The sequence below is a fragment of the Euprymna scolopes genome, chromosome 46 (genome assembly GCF_053919585.1).
Source record: "Euprymna scolopes isolate OS-2025 chromosome 46, ASM5391958v1, whole genome shotgun sequence".
Taxonomy (NCBI): domain Eukaryota; kingdom Metazoa; phylum Mollusca; class Cephalopoda; order Sepiida; family Sepiolidae; genus Euprymna; species Euprymna scolopes.
The window spans coordinates 204,061,368-204,072,722 of record NC_136527.1 but is presented as its reverse complement, the minus strand read 5'-3'; the positions used below and the strand labels follow the sequence as shown (position 1 = coordinate 204,072,722).

General features: G+C 32.7%; 1 long non-coding RNA gene across 1 annotated transcript; it reads right to left on the bottom strand.

Moving 5' to 3' along the window:
* Window positions 1-1,494: 1,494 nt before the first annotated feature.
* On the bottom strand, window positions 1,495-9,256 carry LOC145270951 (uncharacterized). Its single transcript, XR_013865628.1, has 2 exons — window positions 9,053-9,256; window positions 1,495-3,139 (listed from the first exon to the last, which is right to left on the bottom strand). It is a non-coding gene; the product is annotated as an uncharacterized LOC145270951 (long non-coding RNA).
* Window positions 9,257-11,355: the final 2,099 nt, after the last annotated feature.

Here is an 11,355-nt window from a genome sequence, read left to right as displayed (position 1 = left end):
TGTTGGCCCACTCCTTAAGATGTATGCAATGAAAGTTTATGATATATTTTTTGCCATTTTGGAGCAATTTTTGTAGCAGAGATTCTGTCTTATTTGTAAGACAATCGTGTCCAAAATGTTTGGCCAATTATGTCTCCAGTGTAAGTGCTCATACGTGTCACTAAATGTGAATTGTGCAGAACTAAAATAGTCATACACTTTAAATGACAATGGTTTTTACTCAGTGTAAGTTCTCATGTTTCACTGACTTGCATATTTCAGAAGAATATCCACACATCAGTCTCATATTTGTTATATATATATATATATATATATATATATATATATATATATATATATATATATATCTCCGAGGGCTCTTTTAAGATTAGATGCTGCTCCCTTTATGGCTGCTATTTGTATTTCGTTACAGCTTGGTCTTCCAAGGATTGCTTCTAAGTATTTCTGAAGATTTTTTTTTATTAAGCTAGTTGCTCCTATCACAACCGGTATAATGTATATTTGTTTACGAGATCATGTCATTTTAAGATCATTTTTACGGTCCTGTACTGTGAGTTCTCATATGCACAAATAACATTGATTTTTTAAAGCAAGAATATCCACACACTTCACAAGAATGTGGTTTTTCCCCGGTGTGAATTCTTATATGTGTCACTAAATCTGATTTTCTAGAACAAGCATATCCACACACTTCACAAGAATGTTTTTCCCCGGTGTGAATTCTTATATGCGTCACTAAATCTGATTTTCTAGAACAAGCATATCCACACACTTCACAAGAATGTGTTTTTTCCCCGGTGTGTATTCTTATATGTGTCACTAAATCTGATTTTCTAGAACAAGCATATCCACACACTTCACAAGAATGTGGTTTTTCTCCAGTGAGAAGTTCTCATATGTGTCACTAAACCTGATTTTCTAGAAAAAGCATATCAACACATTTTCCCTTTTGTTTTATTTTACTTCAGACGAAGTTCTCAGAAATCAAGAGGCCCACAACCAGGGGCTAACACTTGAACTCTATATGAGATACATAGATATTCGAATGCTCCATTTAAGTTCTTTATCTCTCAAGCACTGAGTTAGTAAAGAATTGAGAACATAATTTTCCTCTCCCAAATTAACCATTTTTATACGTTGTAGTATATCTTTCATGTTGGTCTCTTGGTCTTACTGGATTCCAGGACAAGAACTTATCTAGTCTGGTGGAGTATCCAGCTTCGTGCTATTACTTGAGGTAATATAACTTGCACCGTTCCTCGGAAAAGCTGTGGAGTGGCCATAGTAAGGAGATCTTATTTGGGCTGCGAATACGAAATGTGATTTTGAATATTTGGTCAGAGTTTACTTCTATGGAAAAAGCATCCTCATGCAAGATTGTTCTGACAAACCCCTGTACAGAGAGACCTTAGACACTCGAGGATAGTGTCTAGTAGGCATTCAAGTTCTCTCCAGTAGGCATTTAAGTTCTCTCCAGTAGGCATTCAAGATCTCTCCCCAGTGTGATTTCTCATATGTGTCACTAAATGTGATTTTTGAGAACAAGAATATCCACAAACTTCACAAGAATGTGGCTTTTCTCTTTTTTTATTTATTTTACTTCAGTAAGTATTAAGAGATCAAGGGGCTCCCTCCTGGAGCTAACACTTGATTCTGTTATGATTTAAATTTATATCCGAGGGCTCTTTTAAGAATAGATGCTGTTCCCTTTATGGCTGCTATTTGTATTTCGTTACAGCTTGGTCTTCCAGGGATTGCTTCTAAGTATTTCTGAAGATTCTTTTTTATTAACCCAGTTGCTCCTATCACAACCGGTATAATGTTTATTTCTTTCAGAGACCATGTCGTTTTTAGATCATTTTTTAGGTCCTTTTTCTCCAGTGTGAGTTCTCATATGTGTCACTAAATTTGATTTTTGAGAACAAGCATATCCACACACTTCACAGGCATGTGGTTTTTCTCCAGTGTGAGTTCTAATATGTGTCACTAAATGTGATTTTCTAGAACAAGCATATCCACACACTTCACAAGAATGTGGCTTTTCCCCAGTGTGAGTTCTCATATGTGTCACTAAAGAATATTTTTGAGAACAACAATATCCACACACTTCACAAGAATGTGGTTTTTCGCCAGTGTGAGTTCTCATATGTATCACTAAATTTGATTTTGTAGAACAAGAATAGCCACACACTTCACAAGAATGTGGTTTTTCGCCAGTGTGAGTCCTCATATGTGCAACTAAATATGATTTTATAGAACAAGCATAGCCACACACTTCACAAGCATGGGCTTTTTCCCCTGTGTGAGTTCTCATATGTGTCACTAAGGCTGATTTGTTAGAACAAGAATATCCACACACTTCACAAGAATGTGGCTTTTCACCAGTGTGAGTTCTTATATGTGTCACTAAATGTGATTTTCTGGAACAAGAATATCCACACACTTCACAAGAATGTGGCTTTTGCCCAGTGTGAGTTCTCATATGTTTCACTAAAGAATATTTTTGAGAACAAGAATACCCACACACTTCACAAGAATGTGGTTTTTCGCCAGTGTGAGTTCTCATATGTATCACTAAATCTGATTTTCTAGAACAAGAATATCCACACACTTCACAAGAATGTGGCCTTTTCTCACTGTGTACTTGCATGTTTTACTAAACTTTATCCCGGTTCAATATTATGTATTCTGTTATGAATATTACAGAATTTCACTTTAGCATTATTTCGAAAATATTCTCCTTCACAAGAATACAATATTTTTTTTTACCTGTGGAAAAGCTATTTAATGGAATCGAATATTGTACAATATTTTCTTTTCAAAAACCGCACACTTTTCTGTGAATTGTGATTATCTTGTTTATAGCTTTTCATTCGTTTGAACATTAAGCGCATATACCGCATATGTGAATATTATCTTCAAGGTGTGTGTTATTTTCTACACTATTTCCAATAATTATTTTAATAGTAGTATTCGCATACATATATGTGTTGTCTTTTATATTAATAATTTTCTATAGTAAAACATACTGATCCATGAAAATGTAATAATATATAATGATATATATACATATTCGCATACATATATGTGTTGTCGTTCATATCAAAAATTTTCTATAACAATCATCAAACAGGAACATCTGTAAATAAAAGAAATAAATGAATTTCAATATTTTAGTATCATCGTTTATATATTGTCTTTTTATCAAATCTTGTTTACTCAAACCTTAATATGATACACAGAAGAAAATTATTGCATGTTTTATAATTTGACACAGAAAGAGTCGATACAGGTGTTTTTAACATATACTTTAGAAACAGTTACACCTAGAATTTTATGATATTCATCATAGTGAAAACATAGGAAACACACACACACACATATATATATATATATATATATATATATATATAGAGAGAGAGAGATTGATATACATATATATATATATATATATTGATATACATATATATATGTTGATATACATATATATATATATATTGATATATATATATATATTGATATATATATATATATATATTGATATACATATATATATTGATATACATATATATGTTGATATACATATATTAATATATATATATTGATATATATATATAGAGAGATATATTGATATGTATATAGATACAAAGAAATCCCTTCCCATAATTCCCTTGCTATCTTTCTGTCTCTTTCCTGCACGACCACCATGAAGTGAAGACGCGTATTCTGTCTCTCCATAAATGGGGAGAGCACCGCCTCCCTTTATACTAGTTAGGTTAGTTAGCTTTGAAAAGCCTATTGTCCAGTTTTTAATTGTAAAAGTTTTTGTATTACATATTTTGTAAATTCCAGTCAGAACGTCACCAAGGGTGAAGAGGTCAAGACGTTTCCTGGGAGAAAAGGGAGCAACACAGCACATTCAACATATCAGGTATGCTTTTCTTGATACAAATACCCTAATGACTGGCCCACCTTTACGTCTCCCCGAGACCACTTTACGACATTTATTATAACACGTCTGTCGGTCATACACCTCAGTGACCGGCTGATAGTGATATAAGAGTAGCATATCGATTGCAGCTTTTTACAATCATTTTTTATAAACAAAACGTTTGTTACGCTGTTGGGAGATCAGAGTCTACATGTTAACTATTCTGTACTTTTATCTAAGAAATTAATAAACAAAGGATGCGGTTTTTACGTTGTTGGGAATTAGAGTCTTCATGTTAACTTTTCTGTACTTTCATCTAACAAATTAATACACAATTAAAAATTCAAAGTGAAAATTTGTTGATTTTTTTATTGTCATCATACAACAAACTTATTTAAAAAATTATTCGGTTGAATGTTAAATGCACATTTAAAATTCAAAATGAAAATTTGTTGGATATTTTTATTATCATCATACAACAAACGTATTTAAAAAATTATTCAGTTGAATATTAAACGCACATTTAAAATTAAAAATGAAAATGTGTTGGATATTTTTATTGTCATCATACAACAAACGTATTTAAAAAAATATTTAGTTGAATGTTAAATGCAAATTTAAAAGTCAAAGTAAAAATTCGTTAGATTTTTTTGTTGTCATCATACAACAAACGTATTTAAAAAATTATTCGGTTGAATGTTAAAAGTCATATTTTAAATCCAAAGAAAAAATACGTTGGAATTTTTTATTGTCATCATACAACAAACATATTTTAAAGAAATATTTGGTTGAATGTTAAATACAAATTTAAAAGTCAAAGTGCAAATTCGTTGGATTTTTTTATTGTCATAATATAACAAACGTATTTAAAAATATTCTGTTGAATGTTAAATACAAATTTAAAAGTCAAAGTGAAAATGTGTTATGCTGTGGATTTAATATACGTATTCAAAATTTGGACTTTGGAAAAAAATTGATGCTATTGAGAAGTGAAATATGCATTCAAATCTCGGACTTGTGATTATTTGTCGGACTATAGAGATATTTTTATTTGCACATGCAAGTCAAAATTTGAAAATTAAATATTCTATAGAACTTACAATGCAGATAAGATTCCAGTTTTTTAGAATTATGTCGTATTTTGTCCACTATAGAGCATCAGTTATTTTAGGTCTGCCACAAGGGATTGTTGCGACTTGTGCCGTAGGTAACACAAAAAGTATAACCTCATTGGTCTGGTGATGTTAGAAAACATTTAATTTCCACTAATAACAACTTCGGAATGATTAACCACACCTTCAGTCCGATCATGTGACTTATTATACCCAAGTTATCCAATCGAATGAGTCGAACGTAATGGCTACCTCAAGCATAATAAGATCAACATTGCCATAAACATTTTCTTTACAGATAAATGTCGTCCATCACTTTTTCAGACAAGTAGATAATTTGGTTCAATGTTAAATCACCGGAAACATTCGTTGAAACAATTACATCGAGGGCATTGCCAGGGCCGCTGCAAAAAAGGTGCGCTCTCTCTACCGTGCTAGAAAACTACTAACACCCGAAAGTATCCTGCACCTCTATAAGACAACCATTCGCCGATGTATGGAGTATTGCTGTCATATTTGGGCTGGTGCATCGGCTACTAGTCTCTTGCTCCTTGACAGGGTTCAAAAGAGAGGCGCAAATCTGATAGGCCCTAAACTGCCATCTAAGCTTCAGCCTTTGTCCCATCGACGAAACGTTGCATCCCTCTGCCTGTTCTACAAGTATTTTAATGTTGAATGCTCTGATGAACTGCAAGCAGTTGTGCCCTCACGACGTGAACACCCTCGACAGACCTGACAAGCTGCAAAATCCCACCCCCACACTGTAGAGATCCCTAGATGTAAAAGATCTTTCTACTCCGGAAGTTTCTTCCCCAGAACCGCGAGACTTTGGAATTCCATTCCAGGTCACTGCTTCCCCAACTGTACTGACATGCAGAAGTTCAAGTGCAACGTGAACCAACATCTTGCTGCCCAAATCCCTACATAGTACCCCAGTAGTTGTTTCCCCTGATAGTAGCCCCCTACACCAAAGTGGCAATGTGCCTTGTTTGGGGTGAAAATGTAATAATAAAAAAAATGCACATTTAAAAGTCAAAGTGAAAATTAGTCATGCTGTGGATTTTATATGAATATTCAAAAGCTGGACTTTGGAAAAATTGATGCTCTTAAGAAGTAAAATATGCATTTGAAGCTCGGACTTGTGATTATTTGTCGGACTATAGAGAATTTGTTATTTGCACATGCAAGTCAAAATTTGGAAATTAAATATTCTATAGAACTTACAATGGCAATTCGAGTGTGTGATGCTGAAATTCGGTCATATTTTAAATTTGGTTGTATTTGAAGAAAAAAATCGTTGCTGTTAAAAGAACTTTCTATGCAATTCAGTTAACTTGTATGAAAAAAGTCGTCGTTTTTAAATGAGAAATTTAAAAAAGAAATTTGCTTGTATCTGCTGAAAAAAGTTTTAGCTCTTAAATGAAGTAATTAAATTTGTTTTAAAATGAAGAATTTTGGAAATGTAATTCAGTTTTGTCGTATTAAGGAGGAGTCGTCATGTATCTAGCTGCGTCTAGCCAAGTATCGTGGGCTAGGAAGCACGAATAGCAGGGATATTTGTGTGGACTTGGAATCAGAAAAAGTAGGGTTATTTGAATGGGCTTGGAAGCGTTACTAACAGGGATATCTGAATGAGTTAGGAAACGAGACTAGCAGGGATTTCTGAGTGAGCTAGGAAGTGAGATTAACGGGAATATCTGAGTGGGCGAGGAAGTGTGACTAGCAGGGATATTTTAATGGCTAGGAGGCGAAACTAGCCTGGTTATAGGTTTATGAGGTGAACTTTAGGTATCAGGGGAATGCGGTTTAATGTGATTTGCATATCAATGAGACTACACACTGGAATGAGAGACTATAAGGCCGGCAGCCTAGATGGCGGCAGTTGAGTTCTAGAAAACAGGAATGAAAATGATGGAACCTACAATGTAATCTGAATGCTGATAAGATTCCAGTTTTTTAATTATGTGGTGTTTTTCAACTGAGTGGGATAAGAAGTGAGACTAGCATGACTATCTGAGTGGGCTAGGGAAGCGAGACAAGCAGGGATATCTGAGTGGGCTAGGGAAGCGAGTCTGATCATGTGACTTTTTATATCCAAATTATCCAATCAAATGAGTCGGACGTAATGGCTACCTCAAGCATAAAAAGAATCAACATTCCAACAAACATTTTCTTTGCTTAAGCTCTTCCAGACAGTCGCAGATAAATGTCGTGCATCACTTTTTCTGACAAATAAATTGTTTGGTGGAAGTACAGTATAGCTTAAAACATGTAGGTTTTAATCCTACCCTCGTAAAATCAAAAACAAAAATCGATACAAGGATTTCCCTCTCCCTTTCACCGCCACAAAAATTTGAAACTGCGAACGAGTACATGTCTAGTTGATTGAAATGTGAGCAGGAAGTAGGTGCTTAATTCATGTTAAATTTATATAACAAAGTCTTAAATATTTATAATCTGTTTTTTATTCTATTTGTCGTGATATTTTTTTATGGCTTTTCAGACGCAATTGCAAACAAAAAGTAGATTTTCATTTTTTTAGGATTAAAACTATGGTGGCTTCGATTGTAAACATTTACCAATTATTTTTTTACATTAAATTTTAGTTAATTGGTGATTTTCAATAAATAGGTGCTCATTTTTATGTAAACTTTATTAAAGAAAGTGTTACCTATTCTATAATCTTAAAAATTGAATAAAATGGTACTATTGAACTTATTGATCCGTGCTGAAATAATAACGTTATTATTTAAAAAGCCATTCTTAGCATGGGGAGGGGAGGGTGTTTTGTACCTATTTTATACTTTAACCTTACAATTGAATAAAAAACATATCATAAAACTTTCATTAAACTTGGAAATACGATCTAAAAAAAATAGCGCGGATCGATAGATTGGAAACTGTTTTTAAAAATTAAAAAAAAAAAATTAAATATCGAAAAAACAGTTTAAAGCAACTTTGAATGAAATTATTTTGTTTATGGTAAACATTATTATTTTACTAGAAATCACCTAAGTTTTACTTAAATAAACACATTTTTGACAAAAACATCTAATTGTCAGATAGAATACTATATTTTAAAGGAGCATCGGTAAATACGAAGAATTACTCTATGCAGTTTAATTACCGTTTCAACGTAAGTAACACGCCGACATTAACCGAGCAGAAGAACTGTTTAATATTTTACAAAAATTCTGTTTGCATTTGGTGAGAGACGGCAGAGCCACAACACCCCCGCCCTTCAACCGCCTCCTGCCAAATGTATATAAAAAAGAACGAAAAACAAACCGGCAGTCTCCTACTCCGTTAAAAAAAACAAAACAAACGGTGATCATAAAGTGACTGCATTTCTTCATATCTTGGAAACTACTTGTTTCCTGGAATTTTAAAAGTTAGTGGTAATTTTAAAGGATTTTCCGAGGGTGGAAAGAAAGTCTTCCCGCCATCCCCCGAAAAAAAATCATGGCCACAAAGTGGGTGCTCATTTTACGTTAAATTATTACAGAAAAGTGATACCCTATTTTTTTTTTAAACTAACATTTTTTTTTATTTCTTTGAAACTACTCGTTTGCCGTAATTTTAAACGTTAATTTCGTTTTCAGCGATTTCGAAAACTTATAAGACTGGTAATTTTAAATTAATTTCCGAGGGTGAAATAATTCTTCATATTTACCGGAATTTTTTTTTTTTTTATCAGCAATTCATATATTTTTATTCAAGTTTGTTATAAAGTATGGCGGAGTCAATATTTTTATTAGATTGCAATAAAAATAAACTTTTTTTTAATGTTAAAGATTTTTTTTTAAGAATCAACATATCTGAGGTGCAAAAAAAACTGCTTTTCTGTTTCAGATTATTTTTAAAAGTTATTCAAAGCGAATTTTTAAAAGCGTAAAAATAACTTACCATTCATATTGGATTGCAATAAAAAATAAACTTATTTCAATATTTAAAATTATTTGTAAGTTGTTAAATGATATTTTTAAGCATTAAAAAAAAAGAAACTTACCTTTCATTCAGGAAATTAGATACGAGAAAAGTGCCGTCTTATCTTTTGTGTTCAAAACAGAAAATTTGTTTGTTCTGATTTCTTTAGTAAATTGATACAACTTTTGTTTTGTGTGTCCAATTCATTAAGAAATAAAATAAATTAAAATATAAAAGAATCAAAATTAAAAGATGAAAACACGATTTAAACGTGAAATTATTTAAAGAAAAAATCAACTGCTAAAGAACAAAGAACTTAAGGTCATCGTAATACGGTGAAATCATTATTTTGTTCCTTGTGTAAAAATGTCCGAATTGTTTTCCTATAAAGTTTAGATTATATTTGTCAATTCTTAAACCTTTTAGGGTATTTCTATTGTAAATTTATATTTCGTATTCAATTCATTAAAAATTATGAAGCTTTAAAAATCAGGTTTATTCTTTTAGATAAAACATTTCACTATTATTTGGATTAGTCGAATTACTGTTAACGTCCAAAATGAGAACAGTATTCCGAATAATAATCCAAATAATGTCCATATTAAAAATTGTAAAACTAAATATTTCACATAAACAAATTCAATAAGAGGAAGGAATTGCACAAACAGTGAAGTCAGTCAAATGACAAAAATAGATTTGGTCCAAGAAATTAAACTGTGACGTCATGATTACGTAATGGGACTTGCAACTTATTGTTATCAAACTTGATTTGGTTAAACTTACGATGACCTTCACTCATTATTCCAGACTTAAACCTGCTTATTAGTCTGCCGGGTCACTATATAATACTCTAGCTCGCAACAAGAAAATAATGAAACGAATGGGATTGAAGGAAACAAAAACTCAATTGATGGATAAGATAAACGTCGCTTATTTACTGTTGAAAGAATGAATGTTTTAGATATGTCCGCGCGAGTGTAACCAATGTTCGTTGCACGACTGGTGTTGTCGCAAGAAAAGGAAAGGTGTCTTCATCTCAAGTTCAGGTCACTATCGTTTGTTCGTGCGTGGGAGAAGAAATGAGTGATGAAGTGGAAAATGGGATGATAGTCCAGCATGTAGACAAACAAGAGGATAGATAGTTGACATCAGTTAGAAGTCAGCTACGTGAAGGTGTTCTCAGAGTCCATTAGTAGATTGAGAAAGAAAGAGTGAGAAGGTGTACATCCGGTCTGTTAGCTCGTGCCCCATACATAGTTGCAGGGGACGTGACGCGCGTTAGCGTGCGCCTTCCGAAAGGGAGGCGACTGGTTAGCCCAACGTCTCTGGTAAAGAGCTGGTCCTAAAAGGAAGAATCCGGTTATTGCTCTTTGTTTTATACTAGTTCCGGTGGTCTTTTGCGCATGTGTGGATTTCTTTTGAAAGCAGAAGTGGCGTTGTCCTTGTGTGCGTACGTGTGCGCGTGTGTAAGTACATGTGTGTACGTTAGCGTGTGTGTATATACACGTGAATGTGAGTGTATGTACGCGAACGTGGATATATGTACGTGTGTGGACGTGGGCGCGTATATTTGTGTGTGCGTATGTATGCGACAAGTAATATAGCTTGAAATGTGAATGTGTGTTTTTGTGAGACTTGTCACGGTAACATATATTGAGCAAGTTTCCAACAGTATTTTGCATAGTTTTTTTTTAAATTTTTAACTTCTTTTCCCAAACATACCGTGTCAACGAGAGAGTCAGGCGCCATCTTTAACTTTCCAATACCTCGGTCAACACTGTATATTTTTCGAGCTGTATAAACATGTTACATTAAATAAAAACACTAAAAACATATCCAGTTAGGTAGAAAAGTAACTTATCTTGCTTTTGATAACATTTATTTGTTATATATTTGCTTTTGGCGATTTTTTCGCATCTATGTGTACAGTAATACAAACCCTATTGTGGTATTTATTAAAATACAATTCAAATCATGTGTGGTATTTATTAAAATATAATTCAAACCATGTGTGGTATTTATTAAGATATAATTCAAATTATGTGTGGTATTTATTAAAATATAATTCAAATCATGTGTGGTATTTATTAAGATATAATTCAAATTATGTGTGGTATTTATTAAAATATAATTCAAATCATGTGTGGTATTTATTAAAATACAATTCAAATCACATAACATTATTTAATTGTTGATAATTATTGTCAGAATATCGATGATATATGCAGGCAACTTCAATATATGTGTGGTATTTAAAAATTTGTGACATCCGAACCACATTACATTGCAATTCTTGTAGATAAGTATTGTTAAAATTGAATTATTGTAGATAAGTATTTTTAAAAACCGGTGATATCGACCGGAAACTTCAATATATGTGTGATA